Raw genomic sequence first — 27,441 nt, forward strand, 5'->3', positions numbered from 1 at the left:
ATTCGGTGGATTAGTAGTGGCAGTTCAAAGTCGCCAACAAATGTTTATAAATGTATTTACGTGTATATTAAATGCTTTATTTGTCCTTCAGTAATTTTACGTGCGTAGTGTATTAATTCTAAAGGAAAGGTACTGTACATAAGTCAAGAAATGAATCTACAAGAACTAGCGTAATAGACATTAGTTTGAGGTTACTGATGTAGCCTCGAGGTAACTGCATAATTATACTTATTATGCCTGCGCAACTATAATTATACTGAACAACGTAAGCCCGATACGTACTTTTTTTTCTGCATTAAAATTTAAATTAATTCTATTAATTTAATTTATTCTTATGATATCACATTTTCTCGTTTAATCTGATTTATTATTATTTTAAAAAATTCAATCATTATTATTATATAAAAAAAAAAAATCAGCTAACGCCTTTTTATTCCCCGTATACGGGGAGTACGGGGAGTAGGCGAGGCCATTTAGCCCTATCTAACTTTTGGAGACTGAGTGGGCAGTTCAATCTCCACTGGTACCAATCAGAGATAGATGGCCCAAGGCTATCACTAATTAAGCGGTACTCAGTGAAGAGAGACGGCTCAAATGTGCCGCCATCTCGTGGTCCCTAAACCTAACACAATATATTTAATGTCTGAAATAATGTGGGTTCTACGGTCGATTTTCTTGAGTTTACAGGACGAAAAACCCGAGTTTCCGGGAGGAAAAACCTGCTTGCCCGTGCCAGAGATCGACTAACTCGGGAACCGGTCGAAAAAAGGCTTAGAAAAATTTCCTCTAGTCGCCGACTAGACTCGAAACCAAGTCTTCCTTCGTGCGGCCAAGCGCGGTGGTTGGCAAACGCCACATCCACTGAGCTACACAGGCTCAGCTTATTATTATTATATTATTATACAGCTTATTATTATATGTGCCTTTAAATTTCTCTTTTAATTTAATTAAAATTAATATTATAATGCTGTTTAGTTAATTTTATGTGAATGATGATCATAGCCGTGTACCACCAGGATGGTGTGGGCTCAAACCTGGAGTGAAAAAGTAGCCACGTCTGGTCTCTCGAGGAATAGAATTCCCAGGAATATCAAACCCCTTAACCTACTCAATGCACAGAATATGTTATAGCATTATCACACTCAGGGTTTAATCTTGGGGGGGGGGGGGGGAGAGTTGAGTAGAAGAGTTGAGAATACACACTACGCATTGCATACGACCTATGACCTGCAATGATCGCTAATTCATAAGTAGTAGAGAAAGAGAAGACACGACCAGTGGGTGAAAATTTTAAGTTGGGGTGCTACATGTACAAAATAAGAAAAATAATTCATTTTTTCCTAATCAGTAACCAATTTATTAATAAGTAAATTTACATATTAAAAAATTGCTTTATTTAAAATATTTCACCCTCACCACGAACACACACCAATAATAAAAGTTTCGTACACAGAAATAACGCGCATCTGTAGCGACACTGCTCAATGAGCAGTGTCGGTTTCGACATTACGACACTGTGTTATATCAAAGTGCATTAGTTTCGTGTAATGATAATTTTTCATGTAACGATAATTGAGAAAATATAATTCTTTTCATATTTTCAACAGTGACACTCATAATTCAGCCTTGTATCTACAATAAATAAATAATTATATGTTATTTTAACAGAAGAAAATAAGATTTACTAAAAATATTTCACCCTCACCACGAACACATACCAATAATAAAAGTTTCGCATCTCACAGAAATAATGCGCGCAACCATACAATTTATCTGTAGCGACACTGCTCAACGAGCAGTGTCGAATTCACTTAAGTGCAGTGCAAGTGCAAACGAATATCTGCGAGTCTAGCCGGAACTGACCGAACGTGATAATTCTGACACTGCGTTAGATCGCAGTGCATTTGTTTCGTAATCTAAAGCATTGATCGAACAATTCCAATTATTAACTATTCAATCAATGTCAAAACATAAGCTGTAACCTTTAACATGTTGTATTGCATTTATATAATGTTGTAAGCATTGTTATTATTTATAAACACAAACAAAATTTAATTTTTTTTCGTTTTTTTTCCTTGTGGGTGCTGCAGTGTAGCAGTGCTTATGTACGAGCCGCCACTGGACACTACACAACAACAACAACAACAACAACAACAACAACATAATAATAATAATAATAATAATAATAATAATAATAATAATAATAATAATAATAATAATAATAATAATAATAATAGTAAATGAATTTTAATTAGGAAAATATTTTTGGAAAATTTTCTAATGTTTTTTTTCCTTTGGGGAGAACAGGGCCCCTTTCTCCCCCTCTGGGTGCGCCACTGTGTTATAGGTAGATTTAGTTTAGCCTCACGTATACCCTCGATTGTAGAAATGTCCTTTGGTCGAAATGATCGGGATTCGTGTCTATCTCTGATATCTGCCTAATTGAACTGAATTTGATTTAGCAGTCGCATACAAGTGTCATGTATCCATCCTAGAAACTCGAGTTTTCATTAGGCAAATCGGTCAGAGAATACATTCATGAGGAACCTTTATAATCACTTTTCCACCAAAGGCGAACGAGGGTTTTCTTTGCTTTTTTTTCGTCTCACAAAACAAGCAAGCCGATTGGAGAAGAATACATGCAGTGAGCAGATATAATGTAAGGACACACAGTGTTAATTGTTCTCGCCATAATTCCAACCAATCCGATCTTAATTAATGAATGAAAGATGAGACCAGGAAATTTAGAGTTACTGAAGTATGAAGATAATGTAGAACATGGACTAGATATTCCTTTTGGAATATCTAGCCCATGTTCCCAGAGATGTTAATTTCTAAAAATTCCAGTTAGTATTCACCATACTTATAAGTATCTCCTCTAACGTACTAATGAAAAAGGATATCTAAAATATTTTTGTGAAAAAAAAAAAAAAATTGGGGGACAACACATCGATGCTGTATGCTTGGAAGTAATAAAACACAGATCGCTTTAAAAATAAATAAATAATTCTGAGAAAAAACAAGCCGGTTTCTGCACCAAAGACCACTGAATTAGAGTAAATTATTATTATTATTATTATTATTATTATTCCTGATACCTCCAAGGAGTCCGAAGACTCATCGTGGGAGGACATCTACAACGGTCACTACACCTAACCTCTACTACGAATCATCTCCATCAACGCCATCTACCGCCCACTTCCAACACCACCACAACTATAAATAAATATAGATAGTTGAAGTACTCAAAAGAAAGACGTAACCAAACTGTTTGATAAGTCATGGATGTTAGTATTACAATCGCATCACTATTATACGAAATCTGAATTGCAAACCCAGTATTATTAATTTTTATCTAGTCTTCACACTCATTCAGTATAGGCATTTTTCGACTGAAGGTGCATCACCCGGTCTCACACAAAAGTAGCAGGGTTTATCTTCCCAGAAACTATAGTATTTTATCCAGTAAAACTGGGCAAAGTGGTGAGAACATGAGCAACGAACACATTGACACAATAGACAGGCGTCATACTTTTAGTTGCTTCGGCTGGAATTCAAAAACAACTCCTTAGTAACTACCCAAGAGTAGTCTTCCAAATCACATCTACTCTTTTACTTAAAATTCATTGATTCGTTTCTATAGCTACCACAATCACTATATCACTTGTTCCCAGTATTCATTCTTTGACTCTATATATCATAAAGATAACAATTTTATACTTTCACTTTGAGTGATCGTATCAGATACTGTCCAATCTAGAATCTAGAATTTTTTAAAAATCATATTCAATATCAGTTTGTGTGAATTTTCTAAGTATACTTTAGCTTCTATAACATTTATGCAGTAGATTCAGTTAAAAATTAATAAGTCAACTCTTTGAATATATAATTTATTTTTGTTCTACCCCTTCCCTGTATTTTTTTTTGGAATGAAGAAATAGAGAAATATTATTAGGGATAAAAAAGAAAGTCACTGTCCCTTCATATTAGCTAAATATACTGAACAAAATCATGTCTTCCATAAACATACTTAGTGCTTCTATTCGGTGTCTCAAATTCTCTAGACAAGTGATTTGCATTCCAGAGGGGATGTCACTGGCTAAATCAGTATATAACCGGTAGATCGTGATTTGTCTGTAGACCTCCCACGAGTTAAGGTTGCATTCCAGAGAGGGCAGACATTTGTAAATTAATAACACAAAATTCTGGTTAGAAACTAGTAGATCACGTGTATGCTTAAAGATATGTGATTAGCCTCTGAAGAGTACAATCGTGGTGAGCTATAAGGGGCTCGCGCGAGCCCTATGCAAATTTTTTCTGAAATTTGCGAGCCTCTTGTTCTTCTTGTTTAATAATCTTGTAGAACTAGAAAATATATCACCGTAGAATGTACAGGGTGTTCGGGATAAATTTGACAGTTTCGTAAGGAAAAAGAAAATCTTCTTTGTATCTATTAAATTTAATGAATTGACAAAAAAACATTACAGGCAGAGTTAATTACAATACTATCAACAAGATTTACTCAAAATAACCACCATTAGCATCGATCACAGCTTCAATTCTGCTTCGGAACCTCGAACAAGCTGATGCTACAGTCTCCCTGGGAAGGGCCGCAAAAACTGTTTTAATTTTATCCATTAACTGGGCTTTTGTATTACTGGAAGTGCGATTGGTGTCTTTTTCAACTGCGCCCCATACAAAATAATCCATGGGGTTAAGGTCTGGGGAGTTTGGAGGCCAAACATTTGGACTGGTGAAGTCGTAGAAATTTTCAGACAACCATTTTTGACTTTTCCCAGAGGTGTGGCAAGGGGCCGAATCCTGCTGCCATACATACGGCCTACCATTGGCTACCCTTGTTATCCAGGGCTTGACTACAGTTAGCAACTCCACGAACAAAGCCCGAATTCCAATGCCAGGGTTCTTCAACACCTGTTCCTGCAGATTTGTGAGGAATTCTGCTGTACGAACGCAATCAGATCGTCTGCTAGGGATCTTTCTTCTTGCTACATCCTCGTAGTCACCATTGCAAGTCTCTAGTTCATGCCTGATTGTTTTTACTGTATTCAGGGAGCATTGGGCAGCAGTCGTAATATCCTTATTTTGATGGCGGGCACGAATCATCATGATACAAGTTATTCTCTTCCATGATTCAGGTGGGTTCCAGCTATCCATCCTTTCTGACATCTTGTATATGAATGAAGAAGGGTCCAAACTTTTAAATGAAGAGAAGTGTGTGTTAATACATGTAACTTACGGAAAAATATAATTAATTATAAATATATCAAATTTATCCCGAACACCCTGTATACATGCTACTATAATTGCTACTTTAAATTCATATGGATTTTCTGATAACTATATAAAAAATCATTTCATTGCACTTTGTTCTGATGGCGCTAGTGTAATGTTAGGAAACAAGTCAGGTGTTGCAATCAAACTTCTACAAAAATTTCCCAACGTTATGATTTGGCATTGCGCTCATCGTTTACGCTTAGCATTAGACGATTCGATAAAAAAACATTAAAGAAACAAATCATTTTGAAATATTTATGGATAAGTTATATGTTTTTTATCATCAATCACCAAAAAATCACCGAGAATTGAATACGATTGCAAAAGACCTTGGTATCGAAATTTTAAAGATCGGCCGTGTGTTTGGACCACGATGGGCAGCTTGCAGTTTACGAACGGCTCTTTTTTTGTGGAGAAATTATCCAGCTTTATGCCAGCATTTTGCATCGAACGATAAATATAAGGGCTTTTTAAACCGACTTCTCAATTCAGAATTTTTAAAAGCTCTATCATTAATGATTGATATCCTACAGGAATTATCATATCTGTCAGAAGCTCATAAAGTCGCAATATAAGTATTATAAGGGCTAAGTTAGGCCTTTTTTTTTTTTTTTTTTTTTGCTCGACGATGCGAGCCCTTTGTTAAAATTTCCATAGCTCACCACTGAGTACAATCCAAGATAAGTGTTTTCAGATATTATATACATACCCGAATAATATATATATATATATATATATATATATTCTTCCATTTCAACAATGAATTTCAAAATACAGTATCTCATCATAAGAGAGCACAAGAGTTGGTGGTTGTAGTAGGAACAAATGATTTGGGTGGGAACAAGGAAAATGCCAGGTTGGATATAAGGAGATTATTAAGGAGAATAAAAGATAACAGTGTGGTAGGAAAGGTAGTCAGTGTGTTGCCAAGGTATGATAGTGCTGAATTGAGGAGGCGAGCAAAGATTATGAATGATATATTAGCGCAGTTATGTGAGGAGAATGGAGTGCATTTTGTGAATATGTGGGAGGAATTTGAGGGACGGATGGAATTGTATAAAGAAGATGGGCTGCATTTAAATGGTTTTCGTGTGAGTCTGCTGGAGAGATTGTTACTGGCAGGAGAAAGTAATGACTGTAATGAATATATCTGAGGTGGTGCGAAGTGATACGAAAAAGCAAAAAAGTAGAGTAGGGAGAGGTATTTGTTCACTTGCAAATGGGGAGGTGAATATTATGAATGAAGGAAATGAGAGAGTGGAGGTACAACACGAACAGGGAAACGGGGGGAGTCAGGGTGGACGGTGAGGAACTTTATGAAACATGCGGGTGCTGAAGTCAGAAGTGAATGTGTACGCAAACAAACACAGATTCAGATGGCCTGGGATGGGTGGGAAGAGTTTAGGTGTGAAGAAAGTTGTAGAATTGGTGGTAATATAGAGGAAGTGACTGGGGAAGGTATTGAAGAGTCACATCCTAGGAGTGACGTTGGTAGGACTTGTAGAAGCGGTAATGATTTCTTATGTTTATTCACTAATGCTAGAAGTATTCGAAATAAGGGGAATGAAATTGTTGCTTTGCTCGAGTCTGTTCGCCCCAAAATTGTTGGTACAAGTGAGACGTGGTTAGATGACGATGACATCCTGACAGGATGTCATCATCATCTAACTGGATGAAGATAGACAGGGAAGAAAGGGAGCAGGAGCACTGTTAATGGTAGCAGATGAGTTGTGCCCATCTAAGGTGGAATTGCAAGGTGCAGATAGTGATTACGGTTTTGAGGCGGTATGGTGTGAGGTAGAAGTAAACAGGATGAAATATTTAGTTGGGTGTTGCTATAGACCTGGTAATATGGATGGTAATGAGAAGGAAATGTATAGGCAAATTGGCCTAGCTAGCAAGAAACGAGTTATCATTATGGGCAACTTTAATTATGGTAATATAGACTGGAAGCAAGAGACTGCGTCTGGGAGTTAAGAAAATGAATTTTTGGAGTTTTTGAAAGATAATTACCTTAGGCAGCACGTAACGGGGGTACACGAGGATCAAGAGTATTGGATTTGATCATCTCATCAGATGATGTTATTATAAATGGGGTGTCAAATCTTCCACCAGTTGGTGAGAGTGACCACGAGGTGATCACGTGCAAGGTGACCAGTCATTCGAGGACGTCTGTTAGAAAGGAATATATGTGGAATTATAAGACTGATAATTACGAAAAGCTCCGGAAACAGCTTGCGATTATAAATTGGAAAGAGGAACTGGATGGAAAGGATATTAATGCTGCTTGGGCCATACTCAAGGACTATTGGGTGGAGGCAATATCACAGTGTATTCCAAGGGTCAAGAGGGTAAATAGAGTGGGTGTAAAATGGATGAATCAAGAGATAAGGTATGCAATCTGGAAGAAGAGAATGATGGAAGAAACACAAAATGAGTAATTATAACAACCAGTTGCATGAGTAGTACAAAGAGCAGGCGAGGAAGGTGACTAGCTTGATAAGGGTAGCAAAAATGCAGTATGAGCAGCAGTTAGCTAAAGCGGCCAAAAAAATCCTAAGTAGTTTTTTCGATATGTCGCCAGTAGAAGAAAAAATGATTATGGTAGGATGGGATTGATTGGTGAAAACGGCGGAATGATAACCGCTTCTCAGGATATAGTTGAGATATTTAGTGAGCAATTTCTAAAGGTATTTCATTCTTGTGAATGTGGCATCATGCAGAACTTGAAAGCAGTGGGAAAGGAGGAGGAGGAGGAGGAGGAACTGTTAATAAGTGAACAGGAGGTATATGAGGAATTGAATAGACTTGATGTAAATAAGGGTGTGGGACTTGATGCTATTTCACCACGTGTCTTGAGGGAATGTGCTAGAGAGTTAACAACAGCTTTTGTATATCTTTTCAACATGAGTCTCTCACTGGTCAAGTTCCAAAAGAGTGGAAAGAGAGTACAATTGTTCCAATTCATAAGGGAGGTGATAAGAGTAAGGCTTTGACTTATAGACCAGTCTGTGTGTCTGGAGTTGTGGTCAAGGTATTAGAGAAGTTAGTTAGGAATAAGATTCAGAATTGGGTTGACAACAGAAAAATACTTTTTGGTGGCCAGCAAGATTTACTAAAGGAAGATCATGCTTTAGCAACCTGCTTACTTTTTATAATAAAGTGACAAATGAGTTGGATAAGGGTGTTGCATATACAGTGGTATATTTAGATTTTGCAAAGGCGTTTGATAAATTGTCACATGACAAGCTGGTAATTAAATTGTAACGGATGGGGCTGAACAGTAGATTGACTCGCTGGATTGGAGATTGGCTGTCTGATAGGTATCAGTTGTCTATGGAAGAGCGATATCCCAGAAGAGGAAAGTTACTAGTGGTGTACCTCAAGGGTCTGTGTTTGAGTCCATTGCTGTTTGTATGTAAATGATATCTGGAGAGGTCTGAATGGTGATGTGCAGTTGTTTGCAGATGATGCAAAGTTGGGGAGAGCTATCAGGAGTAGTGTGGATGCTGTAACTTTGCAAGAGGACTTGAATACACTGGCTGAATGGGTATATAAGTGGGGATGTCAATTCAATGTTTCAAAGTGTAAGGTTTTGAAATTTGGGAAGCAGAAATGGGATGTAAAGTACACAATCGGTGCGAATATCTTGGAAGAGCTAGAGGAAATGAGAGATCTGGGAGCGATTGCAGACAAGGACCTAAAATTTCCGGGACATGTTACTAAAATAGTGAAGATAACACAGCGGATAATGGGAATGATGCGGAGGATATTGACTTGTAGAAGTAAAGATGTTACGGTTCCTTTGTATAAGGCTTTTGATTAGGCCACATATGGATTACTGTGCACAGATCTGGTCAACTGGTTTTCAAAAAGATGAAATTGCGTTGGAATATGTTCAGAGGCGATTGACTAAGGTGGTTTCTGGTCTCTGGAATGTAGAGTATGAAGAAGATGGATAGAAGGAGAGGGGGATATGATTGAGACATATAAGCTGTTAAGATGTCATTACCAGATTAATGTCAGGGAGCTTTTACACAGAATGGGTGAGGATAGCAGGAGAACAAGAGGTCATTCCTGGAAGCTGTATAAGGAGGGTGTGAGCAAGGGAGTGAGGAGCAGGTTTTTTGCATGGAGAGGTGGTGAGTGATTGGAATGCTTTGCCCGAGAGTGTGGTGTGCAGAGACAGTGAATATATTTAAGGCAGAGTATGATAAACTTTATGTATAACAGTCGACCTTCCACGATGAGTCTTTGATTTCATGGAGGTTTTTATAGTAATAATAATAATAATAATAATAAAGTTGTCATTTTATACTTTTTTTTTATAACAGCCTTGTGAGCTTTCAGACTCCGGTGTTTTGTCACTTAAAAATCGACTTTTCCAAAAACAAACTCTGATTTTCCAAAAATTTCTTTTGGAAAATCAGAGATAGCTGGCCCAATTCTATTAATGATTTCAACTGGCATCCGGAGAAGAGAGTACGGAAGATATCAACAGCTATCCTGTGGTCACTAACGTTAACACTATATACTTGTATATATTATTGTCTAAAAGAGAATGAAGTCTATGGTCAATTTTCTTGAATTGTGGAATTAAACACCCGAGTTTCCAGAAGGAAAACCTTCCTGGCATGCACCAGAAATCAATTAACTGAGGAACAGTCTAAAAAACGAATGACAAAAGTTCCGCTAGTAGCGGCTAGAATCGAACACAGAAATGTCCTATTTCGGGTGACCTACTACTTTGGATGCAAATATCATTTCCACAGACTAAACGGGCTTGTTGAAATCACAGTGTATGATTTCTGCAGGTTGTGTAAGTAGTAAATTCAACTCAGATAACTTAGTCTGCAAACTTATTATATTCGTGCCTTAGGTGGGATAACATAAAAGTATGATATATTTGCTAGCACTGTGTTAAGCTCAAATAATTTCTTTCTAGCAAAAGAGAATCGTTGTTTTTTTTTTTAGAGCAGACTCAATGGTAAGCACTATAAAGTATTATTTGGAGTTATGGCCGAAGTAACTAAGGCTATGAAGCCAATGCATTATATTCGTTAGTTGTGTGTGTTTTCTGAATGGTGTGCCTGTTTTGTGGGATAAAAAACCATGGCACCTCTGTATGAAGCCTTCAGTTGAAAATCCATTTTAACGATTTTTAGCATTCTGGATGAGATTCGAAACTAGGTTCCAACCTGCTCTGGAATGAGGAGTACAAGCGCAGTTATGTAAAGATTAGTCAGATCTCATAAAGAGGTGGCATATTATTTCTTCCGAGAAATTAGAGTTTTCATCCCACAAAACAGGTAACTTAGCAGTAGTGTGTAGATGTTTAATAGAAATAAACTACCCTCATTGCTTCAGTTGTTTTGCTATAACTGAATAGAATTCTTCTGGAATTTCTTTACCTTGCAGAACAGTTTCTTTTCGTATTCAAACTCAGCTTTCCATACAAGAGTTGAAAATCTTCTGGCCTGTTCCTTATAACAATTTTCATAATTGACATCTTTCTTGTGCACACAGTATTCCTTCCACGTCATCTTTCTTTTTAATCTCTTGCATAACAGGACTGTGCATCCACATCATTTCTATCTTATTCTTAGAACTCTAGGAACACATTCTTATATTTCAAGATTTGTGCATATTTTTAAATTCTGCCCACGCACTGCCTATATTCATCCCATCAAGCAACTGGTATTCATGACAGAACTTGCATAATCCTCAGTTGGTCATAATTTCTTGCTATGTATATAACCTTTTCTGAATGGAACATCCATAAACCTACACAGTAATATACGGTACCCATGTCGGTACAGCATATCACTGTCACCAACCAGAGGCAGAATAGTACGTCTTCAACTGAAATCCCTCTGACACCATAATCAGGTCGAACACTCTTCGACCTGATTTTTCTGCTCTAGGAAACTATCTCGCAACAACCCAATAAATTCAGTATCATTCTTCTCATGAGATTTCATCGTTAGCAAATCAATTCCGAGATTATCAAATCATCAACGAGTCACACATGATGATTTTTCATTTCACGCCCATCATGTTTATTTGGTAATGCATTTCGTTTTCACTAACAATCCATTCACTAGCTCCGTTACATTACTTCCACTGTGTATTTGAACTTCTCAGACTACGCCTCACGTCAGATAACTTCAAACTCATTGCCCAATGGAAAATGTTATAGTATTGCAGTCATAACTTTTTGCCTCAACTAGTCTCAACGCATTCCGTATCATTAGTAGCAGCACACACCCTCCTCCCTATGCTTCATAAAATTACTCTACCCTTTATTCTCGATAAGCGTTAGTATATCTGCCTATAATCTAAGGTCCAAATGTATTCACTAAGGCAACACATTCTTCCCTTTTGTTTCTAATACTCCTGGAATTCTTATACAAACATAACCAAGGATATTAATCCAATCATTTTAATGGTTGGATTAAGACTGTTGGTTCAAGTGGCTAGCATTCTCCCCAGATCTTAACCCTATAGAATGCGTTTGTGACGCAATAGGGAGACGCACTCTGCTCGAAATTCCCCTTCGGAAAACAAACCCCTTGCTCTAAAGAAGGAGTGGGCTAGTTTGCCGTAAGAACTCCTGAATCACGTGGTGCTAAGCACGGTACGATATTGTAAGAGTTGAATCGCAGTTCGTGGTCGACATATTCCATACTGATATGCCTCTCAGAGTGGTTTACTGTAAGCACTGCACATTAATTCCTTAACTGCGTCCTTAGTAAATTTGTAACTTTTGCCAAAAATGTATTGAATTAAATTTGTAAGAAATTTATAACACTTTTTTGTAATATAATCTATTAGTATGCTGGCAAAAAATGTATGTCCATATTTGGCTGTAGTCATGAAAAGTTTTTCATATACAAGTAAAAATGCAGTTTGTCCTTAGCTTCTGGACACTATTGTAGTTACATATGTCTTTTTTGTGTACTGTAGTCTGTAGTCTGCACTGATTCACTTGGACTACTTGCTGAATCTGTTCTTGTTTAATGCCATACTCATGTAGACATCTTCGAACAATTTGGCAAGGCATTTTAGCCCTATCTAACTTTTGGAGACTTAATGGGCAGTTCAATCTCCACTGGTGACTAATCAGAGATAGCTGGCCCATGTCTATCACTAATTTTAAACGACATTTGGTGAAAAGGGTACAGGATAAACTAGAATGTTGGTTCAAAGGTCTATTTTCTTGAGTTTCTTGGAAGGAAAAAATCCGCTTCCTTATGTTAGAGATTGACTAATTCGGGAATTGTTCGAAGAAAGGATTAGAATAAGTTTCCAATCAGATTTCAAGTTCAATTCAATATTTGGAAGGTGGAGCAAGCTCCCTCACTATCCTTGATATTTTCTCATAAAATATCAAGGGATTGATATTTTATCTTATATTATATCTTAGTTATAATATATGGGCACACCTTTCTGGCATTCGTATAGTAAAGGTATGTAAGTTCTTTTCACTTAAACTTTGATATCATCCAGGTCTACCTACTCACTGATGAGACCTCAAAAAAGATTGAAACCGGTCTGGGTAGTGACCTCTCCTCATAATGTAAGGCAGTATTGCATTTCCTAGGAGCTGTGGTTTACATTATGAGAAAATATCAACGATAGTGAGGGAATTTGCTCCACCTTTGCTTCGAGTTGCCTTGGTGTTGTACTACCAGGTGTTCACTTACGCTTAGATTCGCCGATAGTTCTTCGGCATGAAACTCTTAGATCGTAGTTTTCGATCTCAAAGTTTTGCATACTGGCTGTAAAATAATAAGGGATTTTTATCCCCTTAATTTAATCAACTTCGCCAGAAAAAATAGCCGTTTGGCTTTTTATCTTAGAACATCTTTTTTTGGGAAGGCTAGCGCTATAAATGCAAATGCCATTTCCACACAGCTACAAAGGTATATTGATCTCCGGGAAGAAACTGATAATAACATCGTTTCTTGTCTATCATGCTGCACAAATGCAGTAAACCGAGATAATTATTAAAGGTCCAAACTGGCTGCTGACTAATTTCCAAGGTTTGGGCTAAAAAGAATGCCCCCTTATTTTTAATGTGGAAGCCACCTGCCCCACAGACAATTGTAAATCTGTACTTCATTGTTCTTAGCACTGTGAGTGGACCAGGGATTAGATAATATGGAAATCTTGTTCTAGATACCAAACAGAACTTTTTTAGGCTACATCAAGCTTCCAGTAAGCAAGATATTGATTATACGGCGAGCAACAAAGATCTCTATTATTCAAAGACATTTACAAAGCATCCATATCCATGATGATATTCAGATATTCAAATCCATGCCCTTTTGGTGGGGAAATAGATGTTTTCTCAGCTCGTCCAACCAGGTCACTGACTCCTTTTCGGGAACAAAGAGCCGTTAGACTCTTTTATATTCTTTTCATTTATAATATTGGAGTGGTGTACGGAATTTTATAAATGTAATAAAATAGATTTTGTTTCCGACTGAGCGATATTGTAGTCAATCGGAAATCTACAACCTAGAATAAAACTTTTAACTAGCATAAATGACAGAATCAATATGATTCGTATTTTTACTTCAATAACTGGAAATGTGCGGCTGTTTGCCGATGGCGCAGGGATGCAGAGGCTATGGGAGGTGGAACAAACGTTGTGGTCTTGCAGGAGGATCCAGACAGGCTGTGCGAGTGGGCAGAAGGGTAAAGCTATCGATTTGTTGTTGCAGGGTAAAGGGAATTGAGATGTGGTGGGCAGGATTGGGATGTGGAGTGTGCAATTAGTGGAAAGGTTTTGAGGGAGGTGGAGGATATGAGGGATCTGGGAGGTATGATGGATGGAGGCTTAAGGTTTGGGGCCACATTGCTGGAAATGTGCGCATTCCGGTGGATTATGGGAATAATTAGAACATTCACATGCAGAAGCAGGTAGGTTGTGGTTCTCGTTTGTGGGGCTTTGATAGGGACCCATATGGGCTACTGTGCGCAGATTTGGGTCGTCTGGTTTTCGGAGGTGGGAGTTGAGAATGTATAGAAGAGGGTTTGCTGTATTAGTGTCGGATTTGTGGAGTGTCACATGCGGTGGGGGAGTTGACGGTGGTGTCATTTGTAGTGCCTTGTGAGCAAAAGAGGAGAAAGGGATGTAATTGAGACATGAGCTGGTGAGGGTGGGTGTTGCCGGATTGATATGGAGATGTTTCATGCAGCAGAGGGAAGCAAAGGTGGAACTAGATGCCGTCCATGAAACTTGTGTAGAGAGGATGTGAGCGGGGAATAAGAAGCGTGTTCTTTGCATGGGGAGTGGTTGGCAGATGCTCTCCTATGCCAAAAAATCATCGAACCGCTCCCCCCGACACAGTGCGTTGTATCGGGGGGCGCGGTTCGTTGATTTTTTGGCATAGGAGAGCATAGGCTTCCCGTGTGAGTTCTTTGACTCCATAAGGTTGAATAATAATAATAATAATAACAAGTTTTATATCCCAAAATGCCGTATACATATTTGGATTAAAAATTAATTACTTTAAATTAAATTAAACTCCGTGGAAGTCTCTGTACGCAGATTATTTGCAGTACAGTAGATATCTGTGCGCTCATAAACCTCTGAAAGAGGAAAAGCGAATTTGAGAATGCAAACACAGTGCAAGGAACTTCATCCTAATCCTAACCTACGTTTATATTAGAAAGACCGTTCAAAGAAATCAAATCTTTCTAAGAAATTTGGAAACTGATGATCCAGATGTTAACGGAGCTCAAAGATCTAGTTACTAGTTTGGTGGCCATTTCAGTGTGATATTAAATACTGTAGTTTCAATTGCGTTTGCACGAAATACCACTGTTCATGACAATGAGTTATGGGATGTTAAGTTTCGAATTTCGAAGGCTCAATTAACAATAGTTTACCCTATTATCGGAATGGATTCGACACTTCTGCGCATGTCAAAGTGTTGACATGCGCAGAAGTGTCGAAGAGTCTCGTATCTGTGACTCTCGTATCTCGTACAAGTGAAGTCATAAAAATGATCTTCTACAGTATATTTAGGTATACTGGAAGAAACAAGGTGCCCCCGAGAATTTAATGTACTTAATTGCTAGTTTTTTACAGGCAATTTGTATCTTTTTCAGAAAGTGCGAAGAAACTTGGATTTCAAAGAGGAGAAACCTAATATCTTTCATTTTTGAAATTATGGATTCTACAACTGTGTTAAAATAACTCTTTTTATTATTATCCCGACGTTTCAATCTTCATATCAAGATCATCATCATCTGGAGCATACATAAACATACAAGACAAGCTGCATTACATTTCAAACCGTAAGCTAAAGAAACAATGATTTGATCACATGCTACTCAATGGCATGACCTCTAGTGAAAAAAAAAAAAAAAAGAATAAAAAAAATTACATCAAGCTAGATTTAATTTATGATTACATGAATAAACATTCTTGTTCCAGTAACAGTGATGTCGTATTTCTATTATTACAATTGTTATTTTTGATTAAAAAAATTATTTATAAATTACAACATGAATAAACATTCTTTCTCATAGATTTTTTCTTTAACAGTTTAACAGTGATGTCTTATTTTTTAGTATTAAAGTTGCTATTTTCGATTTAGGATCACGGATTTTCTAGTCCTGTTTGTAGTTGTTCTTAGAAAGGAAGGATTCGTGGGACGAATATATGCCTTCCATATGTATGGAATTTTTAGACCATCATTATTGTTTAGATTGAGGTGGTTGATAACGATCTCACAAACTTCCTTAAATTTGCATTCATACCATGTTTTGGTGTGATGTGGGTAACTAGTGCTTTTCTAGTCAATTCTATGTAAGGTGTTCAGGGCATGATTCACTATAATTATTATATTTGATGTGTCGTTTATGTTCTTTTTGTCTGATCGGAATTGTGCGTCTTGTTTCTCCTATGTATGGTATTTTGCAGGCGCAGTAAATATGGTATACTCCAGGGTGGGCCAGCGGAGGGAGTGGGTCTTTGGATGAGTTGAGTAAGCTTTTTAATTTTGCAGGAGGTGTGAAGGTGGCTTTGAGGTTGTATTTTTGTAGTACTCTGTTTATTTTGTCTGATGTTCCTTTAATGTAAGGAATGGTTATAGTTTTATTGTAGTCTGGGTTGTCTTTGTGTTTTACTGAGGTCTTGTAGAGAATTTTGTTAACAGTGTTTTAGCTGTATCCATTTTTTGAAAAGCATTGCTGATCATAAATTCGTTTTTCAGCGCCTGTTCATTGGAACCCTGTTTTTTAGGGTATTGATGACACCTAGTTTTTGTGTTGGGTGGTGGTAGGAGTTTATGTGTATATATTGGCCAGTATGTGTCTGTTATCGGTAAACAGTGAAGGAAAGATTGCCCGAGGGAAGAGGCGTGAAAAGTGTATCTAGAAACGGCAGTGTGTTATGATTTTCTATCTCAATTGTGAACCGTATGCGTTTCTGTTGCTTGTTTAGGTGGCTAAAGAACGTGTCTAGTGTCTGGCAGCCATGAGATCAGATCGCGAAAACATCGTGAACGTATCTAAGCCAAACTTTGGGTTTTAAAGGAGAGTAACCTAAAGCAAGTTGTTCAAAATGTTCCATATAAAAGTTAGCAATTGGGGGGGGGGGTAATGGCGAGCCCATGACTGTGCCTTCTTTTTGTAGGTAAAAACGTTTTGCCATACAAAATAACCAGAACGTAATACATGCGCAAAGAGCGCCGTGATATCTGGAGGAAATTTGTTCTGTGAAAGAAGAATTGTGTCATTCATTGGGACATTCGTAAAGAGTGCAGAGACGTCAAAACTGACTAATAGATCATCTTCTTTTTCTAATGTAATGTCTTTGATGATGTTTATGAAGTGTTGTGTGTTTTTGATATAGGAGGGGAAATGACCTACCAGCTCCTTGAGTGTTGCCGCTAATTTTTTGGCTAAGTAATAAGTCGGGCTATCAATCCCTTCGACTATAGGCCTTAGCGGTGTGTTTTCTTCGTGAATTTTCGGTAGCCCGTAAGTTCTTTTTGATCGTATCTTCGGGCCATAGATCGTATCTTCGGACCATTTGGGTTATAGTTAACTAATTGGTATGTGTTATTGTTCGATACCAGCAGATTCATTTTTTCCACATACATGGTTTGTGGAAAAAATGAATTTTTTCCACACCTTTATCTGCTTTGGTTATTAAGATGTTCAGATTTGACTTTAGTGATTTTATCGCTGTTAATTCGTGTTGAGTTATGTTTCTTGTTATTGTTTGTTATGATTTAAAATGTTGGCGGTTTCTAAACGTATTTTTCTGCTATGTTATTTGGGATGAATCTTAGGCCTCTTTCAATATTACAAATAAATTCAAGTTTGTTTATCGATTTGGGTGCTATGGCATAATTTAAACTTTTGTTAAGTATCGAGATTTCGTCTTTGTTTAAAGCGTGGTTGGATAGTTTAACTATATTACTGTTACCTGTAGGTGATCGGTGGCTCCTGTTGTTTCTTGCTTCTGGTTGGTTGTTATTGTTCATTGTGGAGAAGTTTGAATATGGCGGCTGGTTTTATCGATCTTTTAGTCATTGGAATTTGGAAATTAGATTTTCTTTCTTCGTTTGGAGGATGTGATTCGCCGTGTTGTCAGTAATCTTTTCCAGGATCATCCAGCATCTGAGTTTACATAGCTTGAAAGTTCTGTTTTTTTCCTTTTGTAGCTGGTTTTGTGTAGCGGCTAAGTTCTTTCTGGAAGCTTGAATTTGTTCAGTGAGAAGTGCTTTCTCCATGCGGAAGTATATTCGTTGCGCTTTTGCCGAGGTGAATTTCCTTTTTAACCTGATGCAATTAAGAATGATATTGCTGTCCCTACACCGGTTTAAAAAAGCCAGTCGATTGATCAAATTAGAAACCTGATTCTTCAGCTTACCGTATTGATTGCATCGCTTGTGGGTCGAATCTCCATGAATTATCACAATCCTTTCTTTTAGTGTTACACGGTGATCGGCATTCATTTTTGAAATTAAGGCGTCTACAATCGTGTTAAAATAACTCTTTTTATTATTATCCCGACGTTTCGATCTTCATATCAAGATCATCATCTGGAGCATACATAAATACACAAGACAAGCTGCGTTACATTTCAAACTGTAAGCTAGACAAACAATGATTTGATCACATGCTACTCACTGGCATGACCTCTAGTGATAAAAAAAAAAAAATAAATAATAATAATACTTACATCAAGCTAGATTTAATTTATGATTACATAAATAAACATTCTTGCTTACAGATGGTTTTCCTTCCAGTAATAGTGATGTCCTACTTCTATTATTACAATTGTTATTTTTGATTTGAAAAAAAAAAAAATTATAAATTACAACATGAATAAACATTTTTTCTTATAGATTTTTTCTTTAACAGTCATGTCCTATTTTTTAGTATTAAAGTCGTTATTTCAGATTTAGGTCCTGGATTTTCTACAGTCCTGTTTATAGTTATTCTTAGATTATAGTTATTCTTAGAGAGGAAGGATTCGTGGGACGAATATATGCCTTTCATATGTAAACAGAGTATGTTTCCATATGTGAACAGTGTTTCATATGAAAAAATAATAAACAGAGCTACAAAAATACAACCTGAAAGCCACCTTTAAACCTCCTGCAAAATTAAAAGCTTACTCAACTCATCGAAAGATCCACTCCCTCCGCTGGCCCACCCTGGAGTATACAGTATTTATTGCACCAGTAACATATCATATATAGGAGAAACAGGACGCACAATTCCTATCAGACAAAAAGAACATAAACGACACATCAAATATAATAATTATAGTGAAGCTGGCCTCTCTGATCATGCCCTGAACACCTTACATGTGAGATCGTTATCAACTACCCCAATCTAAACAATAATGATGGTCTAAAAACCCCATACATATGGAAGAACAACTATAAACAGGACTGTAGAAAATCCAGGATCCTAAATCTAAAATAACAACTTTAATACTAAAAAATAGGAAATCACTGTTAACGAAAAAAATCTATAAGAAAGAATGTTTATTCATGTTGTAATTTATATATTTTTTTCTTTAAATCAAAAATAACAATTATAATAACAGAAATTGGACATCACCATTATTGGAAGGAAAACCATCTGCAAGCAAGAATGTTTATTCATGTAATCATAAATTAAATCTAGCTTGATGTAATTTTTTTTTTTCACCAGAGGTCATGCCGGTGAGTAGCATGTGATCAAATCATTGTTTCTCTAGCTTACGGTTTGAAATGTAACGCAGCTTGTCTTGTGTATTTAGTATGCTCCAGATGATGATCTTGATATGAAGAGTCGAAACGTCGGGATAATAATAAAAAGAATTATTTTAACACGGTTGTAGAATTTATAATTTCAAAAATGAATGCTGATCACCGTGTAACACTAAAAGAAAGGACCTAATATCTTTGTGTGAGATCGGTTAAAGATCAGAATGAAATCGATTCTCATTCTGATCTTTCAATCCAGAGCGAGTGTGTCATTATTTCTGATCTAGCAAAGGAGGCAGTCTTTTTAATTATTTTATTTTATTTTTTGGTGTGTCTGTGTGTTCTTATGTAGTACGCTCACAGACACGAGACTCTTCGACACTTCTGCGCATGTCAACACTTTGACATGCTCAGAAGTGTCGAATCCATTCCGATAATAGGGTAATCAAACCTTATTGTGGGATGAGTTGTTTATTATTACACGTCGGAAAATTAACTTTTATGATCATTGTAGTTTTTCAAGTGCTAACTATTTTGCTTATATAACAGTTGGAAAATTTTACCTATAAAGCACGTGATTTCGCGTGTTTGCGACCAATTTGTACATCCTTCATTTCTTTCTCCCCTTCAGCATGAATCGACTATTCTTGGCACAAAGCCAAGCGAAGCTCAGCAAGTGTGGGCATACTATAATCATATCGCCGTACCTTCTTTTGCGTAAACCCAATGGCCTCAAATATATTCCTATGTATTCTCTGATAGGAGAATCGTTTAATAAACGATTCTCGTGTCTTTGAGAGTCAAATCTAGGTAGATGTATTTTTCTCCCAGAAATAAATTTAGATCTAATAATCAACTTCATAACACAGTAAACAATAGTTTTTTTTTAAAACATATTTTAAAACTATTTTTTAAAAAAATAGTTTTTTTTAAAACATCGGTAAGCTTACGAAATAAAGTGAGAGTATATTTAGGTTATCCCAAATATAATATAATAAAAATCCTAATTACTAAACTGGAAAAATTCTGTATTCTTTTCTCTAGCGTTTCGACCGCCATTACCGCATGACCTATATATCTAGGCCATATAAATCACAAAGGTACTCGTGTGTTGCTCATTAAATTACTCACGACATTGACACTTCTAAATAGTGTCAATGTCGTGAATAATTTAATGAGCAACACACGAGTTACGAATCTATTTGCATAAAGAAGTAAATATTTTTCTTTCTTTACGCATAATGCTTTAAAGTAAATCTCTTTATATAATTGCATGATTCAGCGAAAATTTAAATATGTTTTGCTAGAAAATCCAGTGTAGTTCACTTATATCAATTACAGACGCAATTTATTATTAAAATATCTAAATAGTAAATAGATTGAAAAAAAAAAATTCTTGATTGCAGATCAGTGACGTAAGAACCATTATTCTGCCCTCTAACGGGAGAAAAAATTTGGACTTATTTTAGAACTTCGTGTCTTCCAGGTTGGAAATCTAATAGAGAAAAATAATTAAATGGCAGTCGACAGTTAAGTAAAATACATTTCTCTCTATTTACGATGCTGCTAAGGAATTACTTCTTTATTTACAAGGGAATCGTTGTATGTACATTATGATATGAATTTAATTTAATTTATTAATTTATTCGTATATATATATATATATATATATATACAGGGTGTTCGGGATAAATTTGACATATTTATAATTAATTATATTTTTCCGTAAGTTACATGTATTAACACACACTTCTCTTCATTTAAAAGTTTGGACCCTTCTTCATTCATATACAAGATGTCAGAAAGGATGGATAGCTGGAACCCACCTGAATCATGGAAGAGAATAACTTGTATCATGATGATTCGTGCCCGCCATCAAAATAAGGATATTACGACTGCTGCCCAATGCTCCCTGAATACAGTAAAAACAATCAGGCATGAACTAGAGACTTGCAATGGTGACTACGAGGATGTAGCAAGAAGAAAGATCCCTAGCAGACGATCTGATTGCATTCGTACAGCAGAATTCCTCGCAAATCTGCAGGAACAGATGTTGAAGAACCCTGGCATTGGAATTCGGGCTTTGTTCGTGGAGTTGCTAACTGTAGTCAAGCCCTGGATAACAAGGGTAGCCAATGGTAGGCCGTATGTATGGCAGCAGGATTCGGCCCCTTGCCACACCTCTGGGAAAAGTCAAAAATGGTTGTCTGAAAATTTCTACGACTTCACCAATGTTTGGCCTCCAAACTCCCCAGACCTTAACCCCATGGATTATTTTGTATGGGGCGCAGTTGAAAAAGACACCAATCGCACTTCCAGTAATACAAAAGCCCAGTTAATGGATAAAATTAAAACAGTTTTTGCGGCCCTTCCCAGGGAGACTGTAGCATCAGCTTGTTCGAGGTTCCGAAGCAGAATTGAAGCTGTGATCGATGCTAATGGTTTTTTATTTTGAGTAAATCTTGTTGATAGTATTGTAATTAACTCTGCCTGTAATGTTTTTTTGTCAATTCATTAAATTTAATAGATACAAAGAAGATTTTCTTTTTCCTTACGAAACTGTCAAATTTATCCCGAACACCCTGTATATAATGATATTTGAACCAAGATTTTTTTGCTACTTTGTTGCTGCTCTGTTTTGAAACTTGAAGTAACATGAATATGGAAATATTTTCGTTACTTACATATTCCTGAGATCACAGAGAAAAAATTTCAATTAATGGTTTATACGATTTCAGTATGGAATTCTGAACATCATAAGGCACGAAAGAAAAAAGAAAAGTTGTGTTTACTGGTAGACGAGTCGAAATCCTAATAATATACACGGCATTTCTCCTAGCTTGTTTCCTGCACTTCATATGTGTGTTTTCTGTCTAGCAAGTTACTTTTGATTGCGTGTCCCCTTGAGAACTGGTGCATAAGCTGTGCATCTCAGATTTGTTGATGAGATTCAGTGTAAGGAAGGGAACTTTTATGAAGAGTATTCCATAGAGATTACATCGTAGGCACCGAAGATTGGTTTCCGGCACTTCTGTCTAATTTAAAGCTGCCGATGATGTTTGTTCTCCTAAACTGCATTCTCCGTTAGATCCTTCGCTATTTTTTTTATTGTGACTTCTATTCAAACTTCTATTTGATAACAGAACTCCAGAATCGCTTTTACATCATACTACTTTTCATTGTGATTTGTTTGAATCGAAAGTGAGTGCTTTAGAATTTATGCTATTTCAAAAACATGTCTAAAAAAATAAATAAAAAAAATCTTAATATAAAAAAATCATCGAATATTTATAATACATTGCTGCTGCATGGTACTTCAAATAAATGTTCAGTACACATCGTATTTTGAGGCATTATTGAATGTGACAAATAAAGCTAGCTTCTTCAATTATTTAAAGAAGTTAAAAAAAACTATTTCAAGTCAAAGTACCTTGTAATGAATAAACAAATAAAATATGTATTAATAATAATTAAATATGTAATACTTAATTAAATTCTTTCAATATCAGTTATGTAACTTAGTCATTCTTTTTCTCGCAGTGTTGATTCAGCACCTTTAAGATGACTGAAAAATACCAATAAAAATAAAAATAAAATAAATCTCAAAACATGGAATACAAGCACATAGTGATTTCATCATTATTATTATTATTATTACGTGACATCGCCAAGGAATCCAAGGACTTATCATAGGCATGCGCACTGCGCTATCTATCTCGCCTACTCACAGTATTTTGGTCTGTTAATTGCGGATGTTCTCTGGGCGATTTACCTGTATCCGCGAAAAAAATCTTCCACTTTTTATGGGGTGTTAATTCATCTTTAAAAATGTCCACAATTATTACGTGACATCGCCAAGGACTTATCATGGGCATGCGCACTGCGCTATCTATTGCCTACTGACAGCATTTTGGTCTGTCAATTGCGCATGTTTTCTGGTCGATTTCCCTGTATCCGAGAGAAAAATCTTCCGCTTTTGTATGGGGTCAATTAATTCATCTTGAAAAATGTCCACAATGCAAGCACATAGTGATTTCATTATTATTATTATTATTATTATTATTATTATTATTATTATTATTATTATTATTATTATTATTATTATTATTATTATTATTATTATTATTATTGTTATTACGTGACATCGCCAAGGACTTATCATGGGCATGCACACTGTGCTATCTATTGTCTACTCACAGTATTTTGGTCAGTTAATTGCGCATGTTCTCTGGTCGATTTTCCTGTATCCGAGTGAAAAATCTTCCGCTTTTGTATGAGGTCAGTTAATTCATCTTGAAAAATGTCCATATAAGATTTTTCTCGCCATGAAGAGAATCAAACCCAGATCTTTTCTAATCAAAGGGCACAGTGTCTCGTTGTTCTTCCAACTGCGCTACTACAAATGCTATAAATGCATTGCATCAGTAAAGAAACTACTGTAAAGAAACATCAGTAAAGAAACTTTTTCGCTCATCGAAAAAGAAAAACGCACCAAATACTCATCGAAATTTGATACACCGTACTCTAATACATTGCATGTACTATTATTATGTGAAATTATTATTATGTGAAACCTTAGTCTCAGAAAAATCCATGTACTATTATTATTGCATTTTTTGTTTATTTATTTGTAAATTTACATTTCACAGAGAGATTATTTTGTTCAGGTTACTTGCATTTGTACAGTTAACGCATTGTAATTTTTGTTCTGTTCGAAAAGTTCAGCATAAAGTGCTAAACGAATAATAGTAATATTAATAAAAACAACAACAATAATAATAAACTTCAACCCCTTCAGCTTCAGTTGCATGTGATTCCTTCAGTTGTTTTGAACCTTTTTTCCCATTTACACCACCCAAGTTGGTTTCTTTGCAATTAGTTCAGTAGATAAAAAAAAAATAAAATAAAACTGCATTCTTTCATCATGAAGTGCTTCAATTACTTCAAAATAAATCTATTTAGATTCATTTTAGATACTATATAGAGAAATTTTTGTTGATGCAGTTTCATAATTAAAGTTTCTTTTCCGCTGATTTGCTTTTACTTATTTTAAGGCTAAAATATTGAGAGAGAATGCTTAAAAAAATGAAAAGAAGGAAATGTAATGGATTTTCTTTACAAGAAAGGCCCTCCCCATATCGATTTCTGTAAGCAGTAAATTAAGTACTGACAACTTAGCAAATTGATTTAAGGCCTGCTGGGTAAAGAAATAAGACGGTATAGTCAAGGGTTACATGAATCAGTAATTTCAAACTTGTAACTAATACTACTAAAACAAAAAGTTAAATAAATATATATGCTATTCTATTTAATGTAGGGTGAATTTCTGGCTTTGTGGGAATAATGATACCAAGTTGGAACTATAAAAAGGAATCGAAATACATAAATCCGCTGAAACATAAATCATACATAAATAATAAATCATATGTTTTTTTTATTTTTTTTATTTTTTTTTAATTCAGTAAAGGAAATAACCCGAACTTTCTAGTGTTGAAATTGTTGGACAGCCTGTTTTCACCTCCGTCATTGCCAGATTAATGCAATTTCTACCAGCATGAATACTAGAGAGAATTTTCGTATCTCATGTTCCTAATCTGAAATGGTATTATTGTAATCTTTTAAACTGAAGTTTCGTGGAAATCTGAAGACGATTTCCATGCAACGACCAGCACACCGTTATGCTCTAGTATATATTTTATAAGTGTTGTCCATTTTTATTCTTTTAATTTTTTTAGCTACCAAATTTTTAAAATTGTTTATTTTTTAAACCGACAGTCTGTTTTATTCATTATCTCTCCGCTATTAATTCCATTCGTGTTTTTATTTTATTCTTTTATTTTTTATAGGGCTATTGCATAAATATCTGTATGTTCGCATATTCATCATCTACTTTTTTCTCACCGTATGTTTTACGTCTCTTCTTGTTTTGCCTTTTACTTCCTGAGAAATATCATTTCGATGGGTTTTGCGAAATTGTTTGTTTGTTAATGGTCGTGACTCACAGCTATAAGTTGGAAATTGCGTATAAAGTGAGCAGTAAACTGAATTGCTTTGACAGGTTTGAGAGAGGCTTGGAATTACTTGAATCCAACTTTCTCCACCTTAAGTTCATATTTGCAAGAGTTCTTTGCATGCTAACATACCGAAGTTTTTTTTCTTTTTTTTTTTCTTTCTTTCACAATCTAGGCGCCTCTGTAGCTCAGTTTGTTTAGACGATGTCATTTAGTTAGAAAGACTTGGGTTTGAATTCCGCAGGACACGAAGAATCTTTATCAAGGCTTTTCAGCTAAGGTGAGTTAGCCGGACTCATACGGTGGTAGCAGAGTTTTTCATCACAGAAATTCGAGTCTTCGTTCGGAAGTTTGCAGACAAACAGTAATGAATGAATTAAAAAATAATAATAAAGAAACATTGAAAGGAGACTTATTTGCAGATTCAACTTAACTTGTTTCTGTTCTCTTCCCTTTGTGTGTGTGTGTGTGTATATATATATATATATATATATATATATATAAATTATATATGATAATATAATATTATCTTTGACAATATACTTGAATTTATTTTTTACACTTGCTGTTTTTGCATTTCAGATAATATTTTCTTAATGGTTTATTTTTAGTTTATTTTTTAACATAAAATAAACTAAAAATTTCTTGAAAGCAATCTTTTCTTTATACCTAACTTTTTGGAAATCGCTAAGCAAGTCGTCTCTGCGTTTCATCATCGCCTTATTTAAATGTATTTCTGGTCTATGCATGTTATATGTAAGAAGATGTCTTGAATAGGACTTAGTATTTTTTTTTTTTTTTTGCATACTCCTGCATGTTCTGTCGTCGATTTGGCTAAATTTCGATGTTAAAACTCCAGTTTGTTTTGGGAGAAAAACACTACTGGTCGTGTTTAGAAGCTCGCATTTTCTGCTATTAGAGGATGATCATTTTTGAGCTTTCAATGATTAAAAAAAAAATTTTTTTTTGTCTATCAGACATTCAGAGCACTTTAACGTAAGTGCTTTTAAAACAATATTCGTCCAAACATGCCGAATGTGCTTAGAAATTAAGGAAGTTGCCTCCTTGAATCTGATCATACCCACACGGCTGATGAGTATTTTTTTTTTTTTTAATTAACCTGGTAATTTTACTGACGGACCTCCTGCATTGCAGAAACTTTCCAAATAGACATTCGTATTAAGTCAAAACAAGAATTTCAAGTCCCCCCCACACACACACTTTAATACTCCGAACATGCGAGATGTCATTGGCCTAATGAACCGTTTCCCAAACTTTTTTTTTTTTTTTTTTTTTTTTTGTCCGTGACCTAAACTTTAAGATAGGATTCGTCTTGCGACACAAAATGGGACCGGTTCCACTCAACACGCGAGAAATCGCTTTAGGTTTAACGAAAATTGATTTAAAAATCTATTACTAAAATTACTATAAAGCTTGATAAAGAAAGCATTTAAAATTATACAATAAAAATGAAAAATGAAAATAAAAATAAAAATTATAAATATAATAAATTGTTTTTGCAAATATTATATATATAATTTTTTTTTAATTTTTTCTGAATGAGATATTTCATAATCATAGGAAATAATTATTAAAACTCTTGCGAATTTTATTGAACATATCTAATTTCACAGCTGTTGGGCGAAAACTAAACAGTCTAAATTACCGTATATTGTGCAGTTTTATTGTCAGACTGAAATCTTCGTTCGTTAGGAATATCCGACATTATATGAAAATAGTCTCCATGTGCTCTACACGTGCGCACACGCACACGCACACACGCACACACACACACGCACGCACGCACACACACGCACACACCTAATACTACAACTTGGGCTAACACTACAACTATTCTGCAGCAGATTATTGTTCTCCAGTAGAGCTAAACAGTCCTCACATCAAGC

The 27,441-nt window shown here is 35.7% G+C and overlaps 1 long non-coding RNA gene across 1 annotated transcript; it reads left to right on the forward strand.

Annotated features, from left to right (window-relative positions):
* The first annotated feature begins 37 nt into the window (after positions 1–37).
* LOC150099271 (uncharacterized) lies at positions 38–22,471 on the forward strand. The gene is made up of 3 exons (XR_016549337.1): positions 38–265; positions 20,930–21,125; positions 22,262–22,471. It is a non-coding gene; the product is annotated as an uncharacterized LOC150099271 (long non-coding RNA).
* Positions 22,472–27,441: the final 4,970 nt, after the last annotated feature.

Source organism: Typopeltis vanoorti, chromosome 14 (genome assembly GCF_054136105.1).
Source record: "Typopeltis vanoorti isolate ZY-2024b chromosome 14, IOZ_Tvanoo_1.0, whole genome shotgun sequence".
NCBI classification, from domain to species: Eukaryota; Metazoa; Arthropoda; class Arachnida; order Uropygi; family Thelyphonidae; genus Typopeltis; species Typopeltis vanoorti.